Source organism: Leiobunum rupestre, chromosome 3 (genome assembly GCF_980474605.1).
Source record: "Leiobunum rupestre chromosome 3, qqLeiRupe1.1.hap1, whole genome shotgun sequence".
NCBI lineage: Eukaryota > Metazoa > Arthropoda > Arachnida > Opiliones > Sclerosomatidae > Leiobunum > Leiobunum rupestre.
Window position 1 is genome coordinate 56,227,857 of NC_143386.1, and position 18,519 is coordinate 56,246,375.

Consider the following 18,519-nt stretch of genomic DNA (forward strand, 5'->3'; position numbering starts at 1 on the left):
TCACAAAAATATAGTTAAATATGCGAGTAATTAAGTGAAACGAACGAATGACGCAGCTAAGAAGCCTATGCTTCATTCCACAGTAGAAATTGACGTGAGCCCACAACCTATAGTTTTATAAAAAGTAATCAAACTTTACCTGCAAATATAGAAAACAAAAAAATAATAATATTTTGCGCCAAGAGCTCGAAAAATCACACCACTTAACGAAAAAAAGCAAAAAACATTTATTATAGACCAAACAAACACCTTCCACTAGCAGCAGGGGCCCTTAGGCGCAGTGTGATTTTGGGCCCATGATTCAACAACTAAATTTATACAAAATCTGAAGCGTATTTTAAAAATTCGCACAATGAAAATCATATCAATGAGGAAGTTATACTCTTCTAACGAGTTAATTTTTAAGGTGATTACAGGCGAAAAGCAATTGGCGGCCAACGCTCACCATTAACAATTTCGCGCTTTACAATCAATGGATTTGGGCTTTGGGCACAATCGAACATGTTGTAGCCAACGAACAATAGCTTACCCAGGATTTCATATCTGAGGATTTTGAAGCTGTTTTCGAGGAAACATACTAACACGCGCTCAGCTCATAATCTCCGTCGATTGCCGTTTCATAATAGAGAAAAATTATGAAATTCAATTCGCCCTGAAATACACTGGGGCGTCCGTGGAAAGGGGGCGGGTAGCCACGAATCATAATTTCGGAAGAATTTGCGAAGAAAAAATTACGTTAAGAAAATTTCTTCAAGTGCATTGAGAAATATAAAATAGAGTAGAAAAATTTCAGGTTCGCCCCTGTTAATACAACCTTGTTCTGGAAGATAATTGTTATTTATGAAATAGCAGATGACGACAAACTTGAAAAGGAAAAAAAATGGATTGAAGAATTTTGAAAATAACACTGACGTAACGAAATCAGAGTAAAGCCTTGTTTTCACTGGGCATAACGCGCCCAAAACATTTTGCGGTAGGATTTCAGTTTGCGGAAATTCTGTAGATGATCGCGGCAGCGCTGCAATATCCTCTCTTTACCGCAGAACGCGGCAGAAGTTTAATCGCTTCTGTCGTCTGCTAGAAAGGCTTTTTTATGGGCCTTGTAGTAAAAAACTGATAATTTCTAACCTCATCGATTAATAATTCTTGATCTTTAAACGATAACCTTTCCAATATTGTATTACGAACTACAAGCTTAGCCACTAGCTTTCCTAAATTCCTATTTAGGTAATTTTCTAGATTTTTCAACATGTTTTTTTGTCCATTAGTCACGTGGTATCGTAACTTCTGATTGGCCAACGCTTCAAATTTCCGGGTAGCGGCGCGGAAAAATAGAAACCACGGAAAGTGTCGAAGTGCGTTACAAGTGCGGCGTTACCGCGAGCGTTAGCGTTAATAACGCAAAGTTAAAGCAACGCGAACCAAATTTCGGCGCGTTAAGGGCCAGTGAAAACTAGGCTTAAGGAGTTCAGTAGCATAATAGTGAATTCAAACCACCGATGGACTGACAGTAGAATATTCGGCGAGCAATTAATGGAGCGGAAACACGGCAAGACAGAGCGAACCAGACCCAAAATTAAAGAATCGACGACAAGACGATCGTTATTGTAATAACTTCTGACGCCAGAATTTTAAGGTAAAGTATAAAAGTTTATGGTTTTGATCCATGTTGTTTTCCCTATATTGACGCCTGCGTCTTAGTTAAGTTGATCTGTTTCACTCAAAAGTTGACGTTAGGGTTAATTTTCTGGTTTTTTCGCGGCACAATTATTTTATTAACTTTTGAAGTTCTTGTCCGATTTTTATTTCTAAACCTTTTTTGTTTTCTGAGCGGTGTCATGCGTCGATCAATATTAGTCGCAAAGTAATTTGACCCCTTATTAGTGACGTCACGTTCGGGGTGTTTCACTATTTCCGGTTTTACTTGAAATCCAACTGGTCCAGCACTTTTTTGCAGCTGAGAGTGATTTTTACCGCGATTTCATTTTCAAAGAGGCCATAAGCGATTTAGTAGCTACAATGGTAACAAAATGGCAGCCAAATGAAAATGTCAAACTTTTGATCGGGACTGTACTTAAAAATAAACAAAATAAATTAAAATTGATTGAATTGATGCGAGTTATAATAATTTTAGAAGTTAAGGCCTTTTCACACGAGTCAACTTTTCAAATCAAAATTCTGAGTTAGCAAAAACGGATCAGTGATTTATTGGACGACAGCACAATAAGTCATATAAAGGTCATATAAGCTTAATTAGTTAGTTAAAATATATTTCCGCGAAAGATTGGTAATAGCACTAAGTTCAAATAGGCTTACGGTAATTTTAAAGTCAAAACATTTCGCTACCACCCTCCTCTATAAAAGCGACGAAAGGTAATAAATTTATCGTTGGTAATCATAATAAAATGATGTTATGAAATTGTCCCAGAATTTCACATACAACCTCTTAACCGATTAATTGCCCCATTGCAACGTCTCCGGATTTACCTTTCGCCTTACTCCTTGATGCTTCTGCTTACGGAATAATGTAAACAAAACCACGGGGTCGGAAACGTTTATGTAAGTGGCAAAATGTTGGAAATTGAAATAAGCTTCTCTTTGCCCCCTTCAACTTCTAAAACGTTACTACGCCCCTCCCCAGGGCCGGATTAAGGTGGGGGCCTAGGAAGCACTGGCCCCCGGGCAGGGCCGCCGAGAGTGGGCCCGGGCTCCGGTAACATAAGGTGGGGTGGCGGAGTGGTTAGCACTTTCGCCTCGCAGCAAGAGGAGCCGGGTTCGATCCCAGCTTGTGGCACTGGGTGAAAACTCGGAACAACTCCTTCCGCGTTGAGTTTGCAAGTTCTCTCCCCACATAAAAACTTGTCTAGGTTAACGGTAATAGTTAGTGTAGGGAGCTGTTGGCTCGATCTCGTGGCATGCGAGCTTGCCACCACCCTCCTACGCATTGTAACCCGGCCACCTGAATTAAGGGCTTCAAAAGTCGCATGATGACTTAGGCCTAAGGTGGTGCCTTGGGTATTAGCCTAGCTGATTATTATTATTAATATTATTAACATTGTACTTCCAGGCCCCAAAAGAGAGCATATTTCTTGAAATATCGATTTTTCACGGAAGAAGCATAGTACAAGAGTTTAAACGCGGGCCCCCTAATGCTGTACGGGCCCCGTTAATTTGTACCGGCTTCCCCCCTCTCTTGTCGGGCCTGCCCCCGGGCGCAAGGCTGTCGGGGGCACACTGGTCTAGACACTTTGTAAAATTTCGCCAGCGATATCTCCATTCGTTTAGTTAAATGAGTAGTTGACAGAAGTTTTAGGTAGTATTTAAAATACAAATATTTTAAATACTTTATAAGTATTTTATTTCAATATTTTTATGTTAAGCGTGACCTTCTATTTTGCTATTACAGAGTAAACCGATATTTTGAATGCCCTTTAAGGGGAAAAGTTTACGAAAACAGTTTATTTTGTCCAATCCCTTTATAAACGTTGGAATTAGGGTATAGTCGTTTACTCGTTTTGTTTTTTGAAACAGTTAGGGACACATTATCTTGGCCTCCGGTCGAAAAATAGCTTAATCCGGCACTGTCCCTCCCAAAATAAGGATTATCCACATCTGATAATATATATCTTACAAAAGCAGTATTTGTTCTGAACTCTTCACTAATTATTGACAATTAGTTTCGAGATAATATTTCCTAGGAAAGCCTAATTTCTTCTCTCATGAACAATGACGTTAAAATGGTTACCTCTGCAACACCATTTATTTTTATATTTAACAATTTTGATATTATTTTATTTATCTATAATAACACGTCACTATAGAAAACAAATTTTTATACAATATTCGTTGGAAATTAGGCGTCATAATACAATTCGATTGTAATTAAATTGAAATTACATCATATTTTCCGTCTGGTTTAAAGATAGGAAAACCTACCGAAATTCGAATAACGCGGTCGTTAAAGTGAGAAAACCGCATTGAAATTCGAATTTCCCTCGAAAGAGGGGAATATACCCTCTCCCGAGCGAGCGTTGGAAACGAGAGGGACGCTTCATTCCCTCTCTCAATACCCCTCTAATAGGAGGGTCCCTCTTTCGAAAGAGGGAGATCGCAAAGAGCGTCGAAAGAGGGAATATACTCTCTCCCGAGCGAGCGTTGGAAACGAGAGGGACGCTTCATTCCCTCTCTCAATACCCCTCTAATAGGAGGGTCCCTCTTTCGAAAGAGGGAGATCGCAAAGAGCGTCGAAAGAGGGAATATACTCTCTCCCGAGCGAGCGTTGGAAACGAGAGGGACGCTTCATTCCCTCTCTCAATACCCCTCTAATAGGAGGGTCCCTCTTTCGAAAGAGGGAGATCGCAAAGAGCGTCGAAAGAGGGAATATACTCTCTCCCGAGCGAGCGTTGGAAACGAGAGGGACGCTTCATTCCCTCTCTCAATACCCCTCTAATAGGAGGGTCCCTCTTTCGAAAGAGGGAGATCGCAAAGAGCGTCGAAAGAGGGGAATATACCCTCTCCCGAGCGAGCGTTGGAAACGAGAGGGACGCTTCATTCCCTCTCTCAATACCCCTCTAATAGGAGGGTCCGTCTTTCGAAAGAGGGAGATCGCAAAGAGCGTCGAAAGAGGGGAATATACCCTCTCCCGAGCGAGCGTTGGAAACGAGAGGGACGCTTCATTCCCTCTCTCAATACCCCTCTAATAGGAGGGTCCCTCTTTCGAAAGAGGGAGATCGCAAAGAGCGTCGAAAGAGGGGAATATACCCTCTCCCGAGCGAGCGTTGGAAACGAGAGGGACGCTTCATTCCCTCTCTCAATACCCCTCTAATAGGAGGGTCCCTCTTTCGAAAGAGGGAGATCGCAAAGAGCGTCGAAAGAGGGAATATACTCTCTCCCGAGCGAGCGTTGGAAACGAGAGGGACGCTTCATTCCCTCTCTCAATACCCCTCTAATAGGAGGGTCCCTCTTTCGAAAGAGGGAGATCGCAAAGAGCGTCGAAAGAGGGGAATATACCCTCTCCCGAGCGAGCGTTGGAAACGAGAAGGACGCTTCATTCCCTCTCTCAATACCCCTCTAATAGGAGGGTCCCTCTTTCGAAAGAGGGAGATCGCAAAGAGCGTCGAAAGAGGGGAATATACCCTCTCCCGAGCGAGCGTTGGAAACGAGAAGGACGCTTCATTCCCTCTCTCAATACCCCTCTAATAGGAGGGTCCCTCTTTCGAAAGAGGGAGATCGCAAAGAGCGTCGAAAGAGGGAATATACCCTCTCCCGAGCGAGCGTTGGAAACGAGAGGGACGCTTCATTCCCTCTCTCAATACCCCTCTAATAGGAGGGTCCCTCTTTCGAAAGAGGGAGATCGCAAAGAGCGTCGAAAGAGGGAATATACTCTCTCCCGAGCGAGCGTTGGAAACGAGAGGGACGCTTCATTCCCTCTCTCAATACCCCTCTAATAGGAGGGTCCCTCTTTCGAAAGAGGGAGATCGCAAAGAGCGTCGAAAGAGGGAATATACTCTCTCCCGAGCGAGCGTTGGAAACGAGAGGGACGCTTCATTCCCTCTCTCAATACCCCTCTAATAGGAGGGTCCCTCTTTCGAAAGAGGGAGATCGCAAAGAGCGTCGAAAGAGGGAATATACTCTCTCCCGAGCGAGCGTTGGAAACGAGAGGGACGCTTCATTCCCTCTCTCAATACCCCTCTAATAGGAGGGTCCCTCTTTCGAAAGAGGGAGATCGCAAAGAGCGTCGAAAGAGGGAATATACTCTCTCCCGAGCGAGCGTTGGAAACGAGAGGGACGCTTCATTCCCTCTCTCAATACCCCTCTAATAGGAGGGTCCCTCTTTCGAAAGAGGGAGATCGCAAAGAGCGTCGAAAGAGGGGAATATACCCTCTCCCGAGCGAGCGTTGGAAACGAGAGGGACGCTTCATTCCCTCTCTCAAATCCCTCTAATAGGAGGGTCCCTCTTTCGAAAGAGGGAGATCGCAAAGAGCGTCGAAAGAGGGGAATATACCCTCTACCGAGCGAGCCTTGGAAACGAGAGGGACGCTTCATTTCCTCTCTCAATACCCCTCTAATAGGAGGGTCCCTCTTTCGAAAGAGGGAGATCGCAAAGAGCGTCGAAAGAGGGGAATATACCCTCTCCCGAGCGAGCGTGGGAAACGAGAGGGACGCTTCATTCCCTCTCTCAATACCCCTCTAATAGGAGGGTCCCTCTTTCGAAAGAGGGAGATCGCAAAGAGCGTCGAAAGAGGGGAATATACCCTCTCCCGAGCGAGCGTTGGAAACGAGAGGGACGCTTCATTCCCTCTCTCAATACCCCTCTAATAGGAGGGTCCCTCTTTCGAAAGAGGGAGATCGCAAAGAGCGTCGAAAGAGGGAGATCGCAAAGAGCGTCGAAAGAGGGGAATATACCCTCTCCCGAGCGAGCGTTGGAAACGAGAGGGACGCTTCATTCCCTCTCTCAAATCCCTCTAATAGGAGGGTCCCTCTTTCGAAAGAGGGAGATCGCAAAGAGCGTCGAAAGAGGGGAATATACCCTCTCCCGAGCGAGCGTTGGAAACGAGAGGGACGCTTCATTCCCTCTCTCAATACCCCTCTAATAGGAGGGTCCCTCTTTCGAAAGAGGGAGATCGCAAAGAGCGTCGAAAGAGGGGAATATACCCTCTCCCGAGCGAGCGTTGGAAACGAGAGGGACGCTTCATTCCCTCTCTCAATACCCCTCTAATAGGAGGGTCCGTCTTTCGAAAGAGGGAGATCGCAAAGAGCGTCGAAAGAGGGGAATATACCCTCTCCCGAGCGAGCGTTGGAAACGAGAGGGACGCTTCATTCCCTCTCTCAATACCCCTCTAATAGGAGGGTCCCTCTTTCGAAAGAGGGAGATCGCAAAGAGCGTCGAAAGAGGGGAATATACCCTCTCCCGAGCGAGCGTTGGAAACGAGAGGGACGCTTCATTCCCTCTATCAATACCCCTCTAATAGGAGGGTCCCTCTTTCGAAAGAGGGAGATCGCAAAGAGCGTCGAAAGAGGGGAATATACCCTCTCCCGAGCGAGCGTTGGAAACGAGAGGGACGCTTCATTCCCTCTCTCAATACCCCTCTAATAGGAGGGTCCCTCTTTCGAAAGAGGGAGATCGCAAAGAGCGTCGAAAGAGGGGAATATACCCTCTCCCGAGCGAGCGTTGGAAACGAGAGGGACGCTTCATTCCCTCTCTCAATACTCCTCTAATAGGAGGGTCCCTCTTTCGAAAGAGGGAGATCGCAAAGAGCGTCGAAAGAGGGGAATATACCCGCTCCCGAGCGAGCGTTGGAAACGAGAGGAACGCTTCATTCCCTCTCTCAAATCCCTCTAATAGGAGGGTCCCTCTTTCGAAAGAGGGAGATCGCAAAGAGCGTCGAAAGAGGGGAATATACCCTCTCCCGAGCGAGCGTTGGAAACGAGAGGGACGCTTCATTCCCTCTCTCAATACCCCTCTAATAGGAGGGTCCCTCTTTCGAAAGAGGGAGATCGCAAAGAGCGTCGAAAGAGGGGAATATACCCTCTCCCGAGCGAGCGTTGGAAACGAGAGGGACGCTTCATTCCCTCTCTCAATACCCCTCTAATAGGAGGGTCCCTCTTTCGAAAGAGGGAGATCGCAAAGAGCGTCGAAAGAGGGAATATACTCTCTCCCGAGCGAGCGTTGGAAACGAGAGGGACGCTTCATTCCCTCTCTCAATACCCCTCTAATAGGAGGGTCCCTCTTTCGAAAGAGGGAGATCGCAAAGAGCGTCGAAAGAGGGGAATATACCATTCTCCCGAGCGAGCGTTGGAAACGAGAGGGACGCTTCATTCCCTCTCTCAATACCCCTCTAATAGGAGGGTCCCTCTTTCGAAAGAGGGAGATCGCAAAGAGCGTCGAAAGAGGGGAATATACCCTCTCCCGAGCGAGCGTTGGAAACGAGAGGGACGCTTCATTCCCTCTCTCAAATCCCTCTAATAGGAGGGTCCCTCTTTCGAAAGAGGGAGATCGCAAAGAGCGTCGAAAGAGGGGAATATACCCTCTCCCGAGCGAGCGTTGGAAACGAGAGGGACGCTTCATTCCCTCTCTCAATACCCCTCTAATAGGAGGGTCCCTCTTTCGAAAGAGGGAGATCGCAAAGAGCGTCGAAAGAGGGGAATATACCCTCTCCCGAGCGAGCGTTGGAAACGAGAGGGACGCTTCATTCCCTCTCTCAATACCCCTCTAATAGGAGGGTCCGTCTTTCGAAAGAGGGAGATCGCAAAGAGCGTCGAAAGAGGGGAATATACCCTCTCCCGAGCGAGCGTTGGAAACGAGAGGGACGCTTCATTCCCTCTCTCAATACCCCTCTAATAGGAGGGTCCCTCTTTCGAAAGAGGGAGATCGCAAAGAGCGTCGAAAGAGGGAATATACTCTCTCCCGAGCGAGCGTTGGAAACGAGAGGGACGCTTCATTCCCTCTCTCAATACCCCTCTAATAGGAGGGTCCCTCTTTCGAAAGAGGGAGATCGCAAAGAGCGTCGAAAGAGGGAATATACTCTCTCCCGAGCGAGCGTTGGAAACGAGAGGGACGCTTCATTCCCTCTCTCAATACCCCTCTAATAGGAGGGTCCCTCTTTCGAAAGAGGGAGATCGCAAAGAGCGTCGAAAGAGGGGAATATACCCTCTCCCGAGCGAGCGTTGGAAACGAGAGGGACGCTTCATTCCCTCTCTCAATACCCCTCTAATAGGAGGGTCCGTCTTTCGAAAGAGGGAGATCGCAAAGAGCGTCGAAAGAGGGGAATATACCCTCTCCCGAGCGAGCGTTGGAAACGAGAGGGACGCTTCATTCCCTCTCTCAATACCCCTCTAATAGGAGGGTCCCTCTTTCGAAAGAGGGAGATCGCAAAGAGCGTCGAAAGAGGGGAATATACCCTCTCCCGAGCGAGCGTTGGAAACGAGAGGGACGCTTCATTCCCTCTCTCAATACCCCTCTAATAGGAGGGTCCCTCTTTCGAAAGAGGGAGATCGCAAAGAGCGTCGAAAGAGGGAATATACTCTCTCCCGAGCGAGCGTTGGAAACGAGAGGGACGCTTCATTCCCTCTCTCAATACCCCTCTAATAGGAGGGTCCCTCTTTCGAAAGAGGGAGATCGCAAAGAGCGTCGAAAGAGGGGAATATACCCTCTCCCGAGCGAGCGTTGGAAACGAGAAGGACGCTTCATTCCCTCTCTCAATACCCCTCTAATAGGAGGGTCCCTCTTTCGAAAGAGGGAGATCGCAAAGAGCGTCGAAAGAGGGGAATATACCCTCTCCCGAGCGAGCGTTGGAAACGAGAAGGACGCTTCATTCCCTCTCTCAATACCCCTCTAATAGGAGGGTCCCTCTTTCGAAAGAGGGAGATCGCAAAGAGCGTCGAAAGAGGGAATATACCCTCTCCCGAGCGAGCGTTGGAAACGAGAGGGACGCTTCATTCCCTCTCTCAATACCCCTCTAATAGGAGGGTCCCTCTTTCGAAAGAGGGAGATCGCAAAGAGCGTCGAAAGAGGGAATATACTCTCTCCCGAGCGAGCGTTGGAAACGAGAGGGACGCTTCATTCCCTCTCTCAATACCCCTCTAATAGGAGGGTCCCTCTTTCGAAAGAGGGAGATCGCAAAGAGCGTCGAAAGAGGGAATATACTCTCTCCCGAGCGAGCGTTGGAAACGAGAGGGACGCTTCATTCCCTCTCTCAATACCCCTCTAATAGGAGGGTCCCTCTTTCGAAAGAGGGAGATCGCAAAGAGCGTCGAAAGAGGGAATATACTCTCTCCCGAGCGAGCGTTGGAAACGAGAGGGACGCTTCATTCCCTCTCTCAATACCCCTCTAATAGGAGGGTCCCTCTTTCGAAAGAGGGAGATCGCAAAGAGCGTCGAAAGAGGGAATATACTCTCTCCCGAGCGAGCGTTGGAAACGAGAGGGACGCTTCATTCCCTCTCTCAATACCCCTCTAATAGGAGGGTCCCTCTTTCGAAAGAGGGAGATCGCAAAGAGCGTCGAAAGAGGGGAATATACCCTCTCCCGAGCGAGCGTTGGAAACGAGAGGGACGCTTCATTCCCTCTCTCAAATCCCTCTAATAGGAGGGTCCCTCTTTCGAAAGAGGGAGATCGCAAAGAGCGTCGAAAGAGGGGAATATACCCTCTACCGAGCGAGCCTTGGAAACGAGAGGGACGCTTCATTTCCTCTCTCAATACCCCTCTAATAGGAGGGTCCCTCTTTCGAAAGAGGGAGATCGCAAAGAGCGTCGAAAGAGGGGAATATACCCTCTCCCGAGCGAGCGTGGGAAACGAGAGGGACGCTTCATTCCCTCTCTCAATACCCCTCTAATAGGAGGGTCCCTCTTTCGAAAGAGGGAGATCGCAAAGAGCGTCGAAAGAGGGGAATATACCCTCTCCCGAGCGAGCGTTGGAAACGAGAGGGACGCTTCATTCCCTCTCTCAATACCCCTCTAATAGGAGGGTCCCTCTTTCGAAAGAGGGAGATCGCAAAGAGCGTCGAAAGAGGGAGATCGCAAAGAGCGTCGAAAGAGGGGAATATACCCTCTCCCGAGCGAGCGTTGGAAACGAGAGGGACGCTTCATTCCCTCTCTCAAATCCCTCTAATAGGAGGGTCCCTCTTTCGAAAGAGGGAGATCGCAAAGAGCGTCGAAAGAGGGGAATATACCCTCTCCCGAGCGAGCGTTGGAAACGAGAGGGACGCTTCATTCCCTCTCTCAATACCCCTCTAATAGGAGGGTCCCTCTTTCGAAAGAGGGAGATCGCAAAGAGCGTCGAAAGAGGGGAATATACCCTCTCCCGAGCGAGCGTTGGAAACGAGAGGGACGCTTCATTCCCTCTCTCAATACCCCTCTAATAGGAGGGTCCGTCTTTCGAAAGAGGGAGATCGCAAAGAGCGTCGAAAGAGGGGAATATACCCTCTCCCGAGCGAGCGTTGGAAACGAGAGGGACGCTTCATTCCCTCTCTCAATACCCCTCTAATAGGAGGGTCCCTCTTTCGAAAGAGGGAGATCGCAAAGAGCGTCGAAAGAGGGGAATATACCCTCTCCCGAGCGAGCGTTGGAAACGAGAGGGACGCTTCATTCCCTCTATCAATACCCCTCTAATAGGAGGGTCCCTCTTTCGAAAGAGGGAGATCGCAAAGAGCGTCGAAAGAGGGGAATATACCCTCTCCCGAGCGAGCGTTGGAAACGAGAGGGACGCTTCATTCCCTCTCTCAATACCCCTCTAATAGGAGGGTCCCTCTTTCGAAAGAGGGAGATCGCAAAGAGCGTCGAAAGAGGGGAATATACCCTCTCCCGAGCGAGCGTTGGAAACGAGAGGGACGCTTCATTCCCTCTCTCAATACTCCTCTAATAGGAGGGTCCCTCTTTCGAAAGAGGGAGATCGCAAAGAGCGTCGAAAGAGGGGAATATACCCGCTCCCGAGCGAGCGTTGGAAACGAGAGGAACGCTTCATTCCCTCTCTCAAATCCCTCTAATAGGAGGGTCCCTCTTTCGAAAGAGGGAGATCGCAAAGAGCGTCGAAAGAGGGGAATATACCCTCTCCCGAGCGAGCGTTGGAAACGAGAGGGACGCTTCATTCCCTCTCTCAATACCCCTCTAATAGGAGGGTCCCTCTTTCGAAAGAGGGAGATCGCAAAGAGCGTCGAAAGAGGGGAATATACCCTCTCCCGAGCGAGCGTTGGAAACGAGAGGGACGCTTCATTCCCTCTCTCAATACCCCTCTAATAGGAGGGTCCCTCTTTCGAAAGAGGGAGATCGCAAAGAGCGTCGAAAGAGGGAATATACTCTCTCCCGAGCGAGCGTTGGAAACGAGAGGGACGCTTCATTCCCTCTCTCAATACCCCTCTAATAGGAGGGTCCCTCTTTCGAAAGAGGGAGATCGCAAAGAGCGTCGAAAGAGGGGAATATACCATTCTCCCGAGCGAGCGTTGGAAACGAGAGGGACGCTTCATTCCCTCTCTCAATACCCCTCTAATAGGAGGGTCCCTCTTTCGAAAGAGGGAGATCGCAAAGAGCGTCGAAAGAGGGGAATATACCCTCTCCCGAGCGAGCGTTGGAAACGAGAGGGACGCTTCATTCCCTCTCTCAAATCCCTCTAATAGGAGGGTCCCTCTTTCGAAAGAGGGAGATCGCAAAGAGCGTCGAAAGAGGGGAATATACCCTCTCCCGAGCGAGCGTTGGAAACGAGAGGGACGCTTCATTCCCTCTCTCAATACCCCTCTAATAGGAGGGTCCCTCTTTCGAAAGAGGGAGATCGCAAAGAGCGTCGAAAGAGGGGAATATACCCTCTCCCGAGCGAGCGTTGGAAACGAGAGGGACGCTTCATTCCCTCTCTCAATACCCCTCTAATAGGAGGGTCCGTCTTTCGAAAGAGGGAGATCGCAAAGAGCGTCGAAAGAGGGGAATATACCCTCTCCCGAGCGAGCGTTGGAAACGAGAGGGACGCTTCATTCCCTCTCTCAATACCCCTCTAATAGGAGGGTCCCTCTTTCGAAAGAGGGAGATCGCAAAGAGCGTCGAAAGAGGGGAATATACCCTCTCCCGAGCGAGCGTTGGAAACGAGAGGGACGCTTCATTCCCTCTCTCAATACCCCTCTAATAGGAGGGTCCCTCTTTCGAAAGAGGGAGATCGCAAAGAGCGTCGAAAGAGGGAATATACTCTCTCCCGAGCGAGCGTTGGAAACGAGAGGGACGCTTCATTCCCTCTCTCAATACCCCTCTAATAGGAGGGTCCCTCTTTCGAAAGAGGGAGATCGCAAAGAGCGTCGAAAGAGGGGAATATACCCTCTCCCGAGCGAGCGTTGGAAACGAGAAGGACGCTTCATTCCCTCTCTCAATACCCCTCTAATAGGAGGGTCCCTCTTTCGAAAGAGGGAGATCGCAAAGAGCGTCGAAAGAGGGGAATATACCCTCTCCCGAGCGAGCGTTGGAAACGAGAAGGACGCTTCATTCCCTCTCTCAATACCCCTCTAATAGGAGGGTCCCTCTTTCGAAAGAGGGAGATCGCAAAGAGCGTCGAAAGAGGGAATATACTCTCTCCCGAGCGAGCGTTGGAAACGAGAGGGACGCTTCATTCCCTCTCTCAATACCCCTCTAATAGGAGGGTCCCTCTTTCGAAAGAGGGAGATCGCAAAGAGCGTCGAAAGAGGGGAATATACCCTCTCCCGAGCGAGCGTTGGAAACGAGAGGGACGCTTCATTCCCTCTCTCAATACCCCTCTAATAGGAGGGTCCCTCTTTCGAAAGAGGGAGATCGCAAAGAGCGTCGAAAGAGGGGAATATACCCTCTCCCGAGCGAGCGTTGGAAACGAGAGGGACGCTTCATTCCCTCTCTCAATACCCCTCTAATAGGAGGGTCCCTCTTTCGAAAGAGGGAGATCGCAAAGAGCGTCGAAAGAGGGGAATATACCCTCTCCCGAGCGAGCGTTGGAAACGAGAGGGACGCTTCATTCCCTCTCTCAAATCCCTCTAATAGGAGGGTCCCTCTTTCGAAAGAGGGAGATCGCAAAGAGCGTCGAAAGAGGGGAATATACCCTCTACCGAGCGAGCCTTGGAAACGAGAGGGACGCTTCATTTCCTCTCTCAATACCCCTCTAATAGGAGGGTCCCTCTTTCGAAAGAGGGAGATCGCAAAGAGCGTCGAAAGAGGGGAATATACCCTCTCCCGAGCGAGCGTGGGAAACGAGAGGGACGCTTCATTCCCTCTCTCAATACCCCTCTAATAGGAGGGTCCCTCTTTCGAAAGAGGGAGATCGCAAAGAGCGTCGAAAGAGGGGAATATACCCTCTCCCGAGCGAGCGTTGGAAACGAGAGGGACGCTTCATTCCCTCTCTCAATACCCCTCTAATAGGAGGGTCCCTCTTTCGAAAGAGGGAGATCGCAAAGAGCGTCGAAAGAGGGGAATATACCCTCTCCCGAGCGAGCGTTGGAAACGAGAGGGACGCTTCATTCCCTCTCTCAAATCCCTCTAATAGGAGGGTCCCTCTTTCGAAAGAGGGAGATTGCAAAGAGCGTCGAAAGAGGGGAATATACCCTCTCCCGAGCGAGCGTTGGAAACGAGAGGGACGCTTCATTCCCTCTCTCAATACCCCTCTAATAGGAGGGTCCCTCTTTCGAAAGAGGGAGATCGCAAAGAGCGTCGAAAGAGGGGAATATACCCTCTCCCGAGCGAGCGTTGGAAACGAGAGGGACGCTTCATTCCCTCTCTCAATACCCCTCTAATAGGAGGGTCCGTCTTTCGAAAGAGGGAGATCGCAAAGAGCGTCGAAAGAGGGGAATATACCCTCTCCCGAGCGAGCGTTGGAAACGAGAGGGACGCTTCATTCCCTCTCTCAATACCCCTCTAATAGGAGGGTCCCTCTTTCGAAAGAGGGAGATCGCAAAGAGCGTCGAAAGAGGGGAATATACCCTCTCCCGAGCGAGCGTTGGAAACGAGAGGGACGCTTCATTCCCTCTATCAATACCCCTCTAATAGGAGGGTCCCTCTTTCGAAAGAGGGAGATCGCAAAGAGCGTCGAAAGAGGGGAATATACCCTCTCCCGAGCGAGCGTTGGAAACGAGAGGGACGCTTCATTCCCTCTCTCAATACCCCTCTAATAGGAGGGTCCCTCTTTCGAAAGAGGGAGATCGCAAAGAGCGTCGAAAGAGGGGAATATACCCTCTCCCGAGCGAGCGTTGGAAACGAGAGGGACGCTTCATTCCCTCTCTCAATACTCCTCTAATAGGAGGGTCCCTCTTTCGAAAGAGGGAGATCGCAAAGAGCGTCGAAAGAGGGGAATATACCCTCTCCCGAGCGAGCGTTGGAAACGAGAGGGACGCTTCATTCCCTCTCTCAATACCCCTCTAATAGGAGGGTCCCTCTTTCGAAAGAGGGAGATCGCAAAGAGCGTCGAAAGAGGGGAATATACCCTCTCCCGAGCGAGCGTTGGAAACGAGAGGGACGCTTCATTCCCTCTCTCAAATCCCTCTAATAGGAGGGTCCCTCTTTCGAAAGAGGGAGATTGCAAAGAGCGTCGAAAGAGGGGAATATACCCTCTCCCGAGCGAGCGTTGGAAACGAGAGGGACGCTTCATTCCCTCTCTCAATACCCCTCTAATAGGAGGGTCCCTCTTTCGAAAGAGGGAGATCGCAAAGAGCGTCGAAAGAGGGGAATATACCCTCTCCCGAGCGAGCGTTGGAAACGAGAGGGACGCTTCATTCCCTCTCTCAATACCCCTCTAATAGGAGGGTCCCTCTTTCGAAAGAGGGAGATCGCAAAGAGCGTCGAAAGAGGGGAATATACCCTCTCCCGAGCGAGCGTTGGAAACGAGAGGGACGCTTCATTCCCTCTCTCAAATCCCTCTAATAGGAGGGTCCCTCTTTCGAAAGAGGGAGATCGCAAAGAGCGTCGAAAGAGGGGAAAAATCCCTCTACAATTCGTTCCCTCACTAGAAAGAGGGAGAGGGAACTTAAAACGCAACTCTTTTTACTCGCAATTTCCCTCTTGAGGGAGAGTGAGAGAGTCTAGAGGGATCACGATTTTACCCATCTCTGTTAGATTCAACTGTAAATTGAATTTCATTATATTTATTTTGGAACTTTAAATTCATTTGTGGAAAATTTGGATTTGATATTAAGAAAAAAATTAAGCAACTGTTAAAAACAATATTATTTCTTACCTGTTTTATTGTGATGTTATGTTGTATTCTACTAAATATAACTGCATATCCGATTGAAATCGCAACACGTTCTAGTAAATCGCTCCCTTCTTTTCCTCAACCTTAGTTTAAATAACTACGAATGGGCCAAAATTCTCAAAGAATATTCAAATCGTTAAAGTTACATTCTTTAATTATAATAGGTATTATTTTTTCCTTTTTTTCGAACTTTTCTACTTTCTTAATATTTTTTCTCAACTTGTTTGGTTTAATAGTTGGAGAAATTGTACTTATATAAATTATTAAAAGCAAAATTATTACAAACCATTTTATTGTAATGTTGTTTTCAACTAATTATAAATGTATATACCATCTGTAGGCCTACACATTGATTCTAAAATCCAAAATTTCATCAGAGCATGGTTACTATAAGCATGGCAAATAACCCCAAGACTATTGAGGGTTATTTCTTATGAGGGTTATGACTATGATGACTATGACTATTATAAAAGAGGAATTATTGTTTTTGGACAAGTTATAGGCCTAGCCACAAGCCTAAGAATTTATACAGTGCATTTAGAAATTAATGCTTTCTTCTACCGAATCACTTACTAGATAAGATTTAACAAATAATAAATTAAACATTTCTTACCTTTATAAATAAGTAAATACATTTAAGATCTCAATATAAAAAACCCAGAGCCCTAAATAATAACCCAGCGTAATCACACACAATACTAGCAAGGATTGATACGCAGTTGCTTTACGTCGTTCAAGCTTGGAGGAATAAAACAAGTATACAGGAGTTGCGGAGAGCTGCGAAATCGGTTTCGTCAGTGACCGTGAACTCGTGCGAGACGGAGGGGTTCAAACGCGACTAGCGCCAACTGCATACGGAATTTTGCAACTATTATCGTTTTATATCATTGTTTTCGCGTTGTCTGGTTTGTTTTATTCCTCCAAACAAATACGAGTCATTTTGGAAAAAAGCGCAAAGAATTTAGAAATGTTTCAAAACAAACCAGACGACGTGAAAACAATGCTGTAAAATGATAATAGTTGCAAAATTCCGTATGCAGTTGGCGCTAGTCGCGTTTGAACCCCTCCGTCTCGCGCGAGTTCACGGTCACTGACGTAACCGATTTCGCAGCTCTCCGCAACTCCTGTATACTTGTTTTATTCCTCCAAGGTTCAAGTAAATCAAGTTTTGGAAAAACCTCGTTTACAATTACACGGCCAACTTAGATCCACTGCTACTCGCACTAGAAGGCCCCCCAGCTTTAATTTCCTCCCATGTTAACGACCGTATGAGGAAAAGCCGATTTACGCGGGAAAATTCCGCTTGGCACGCTAGGAACCGGGACAACCCTTCTAATGTTATCCTACGGGGAAAATTTTTCGAAACAGTCCCACTTTTAGGAACCTTTTCCCTTATCTTTGCAATATTGTTCAACGCTGAGATTTTAATATGATTTGAAGTAAGGTTTTAGCTTTATTTTAAGACTATGTTTGTAATTTTCCGATCTTTGGTTCGCGTACAATCTTCTTTTAAAATCGACCAAAATTTTAAGGCGAGGAATTGACTCCGTATCGAAAATAAGCTTCGGCGTCATCTTGCGCGGCGCGAGATTAAAAAATGTAAAGCTAAGAACACAAAATAAAATATCTCAGATTATCTGATAATACAACTTGGGTTCTATTTGTTACTTTAGTTAATATTTTATTACTTAAATTTTTACGTTTTATTATTATTAAACTGTTCAAAACATTATTTCAAATGGCTAAAGTTTGCTGTCTCTGATACAACCTAAGCTAATACAGTGTTTTGTATTAATTTGTGATAGTAACAAGCAACAACACACTGAGAAATTGGATAAAACCATTATGAATCGCTTAGTTCCTCCTCTTCTGGACCATTTGATACACAATATTTATAAAAAAATTTAAAAAGTTAAACACCTACAATACAAACCAGTTATTCGAAAAGTTTTGAAACTTTAAATTTTATCTAAAACACTTTTATATTTCACGTGAAATTTGTTACAAGAAATTAAATTCAATTTGTAAAACTATGAAATTTAATATAAGACAAGTTTTTAAAATTTAATACAGAGTTTGAAATACTTACTAGTGGAATTTATGTTTAGTTTTCAATCAGGCGCGTAAGATGTCGCCGAGGCTTATTTTCGATACGGAGTCAATTCCTCGCCATAAAATTTTGGTCGATTTTAAAAGAAGATTGTACGCGAACCAAAGATCGGAAAATTACAAACATAGTCTTAAAATAAAGCTAAAACCTTACTTCAAATCATATTAAAATCTCAGCGTTGAACAATATTGCAAAGATAAGGGAAAAGGTTCCTAAAAGTGGGACTGTTTCGAAAAATTTTCCCCGTAGGATAACATTAGAAGGGTTGTCCCGGTTCCTAGCGTGCCAAGCGGAATTTTCCCGCGTAAATCGGCTTTTCCTCATACGGTCGTTAACATGGGAGGAAATTAAAGCTGGGGGGCCTTCTAGTGCGAGTAGCAGTGGATCTAAGTTGGCTGTGACAATTATTAACGCGTTAAACGCGGTGGCTTCCAAGCAGATTGACCTAGGCTTAATGTTTTCAAAGCGCACCAACGAAAGAAATGGATCTAACTACTTCCAAATAGCTCAAAATATTCTACATTTATAAATATTAAAAGAAAATATTAAAAACTTGATATATTTACCGTCATATTTACATTATTTTTGTAAAGCAATTAAGAACTCAAAAGCGAAATAATCGAAGAAAAACCCATGATAATCCTATGCGAATTTCCCGAGCTTAGCTGTCGAAGGCATCGTCTGCAGCTTTCAAATTTATTCCACGATAGATTACGCGTCGGGCGTAGC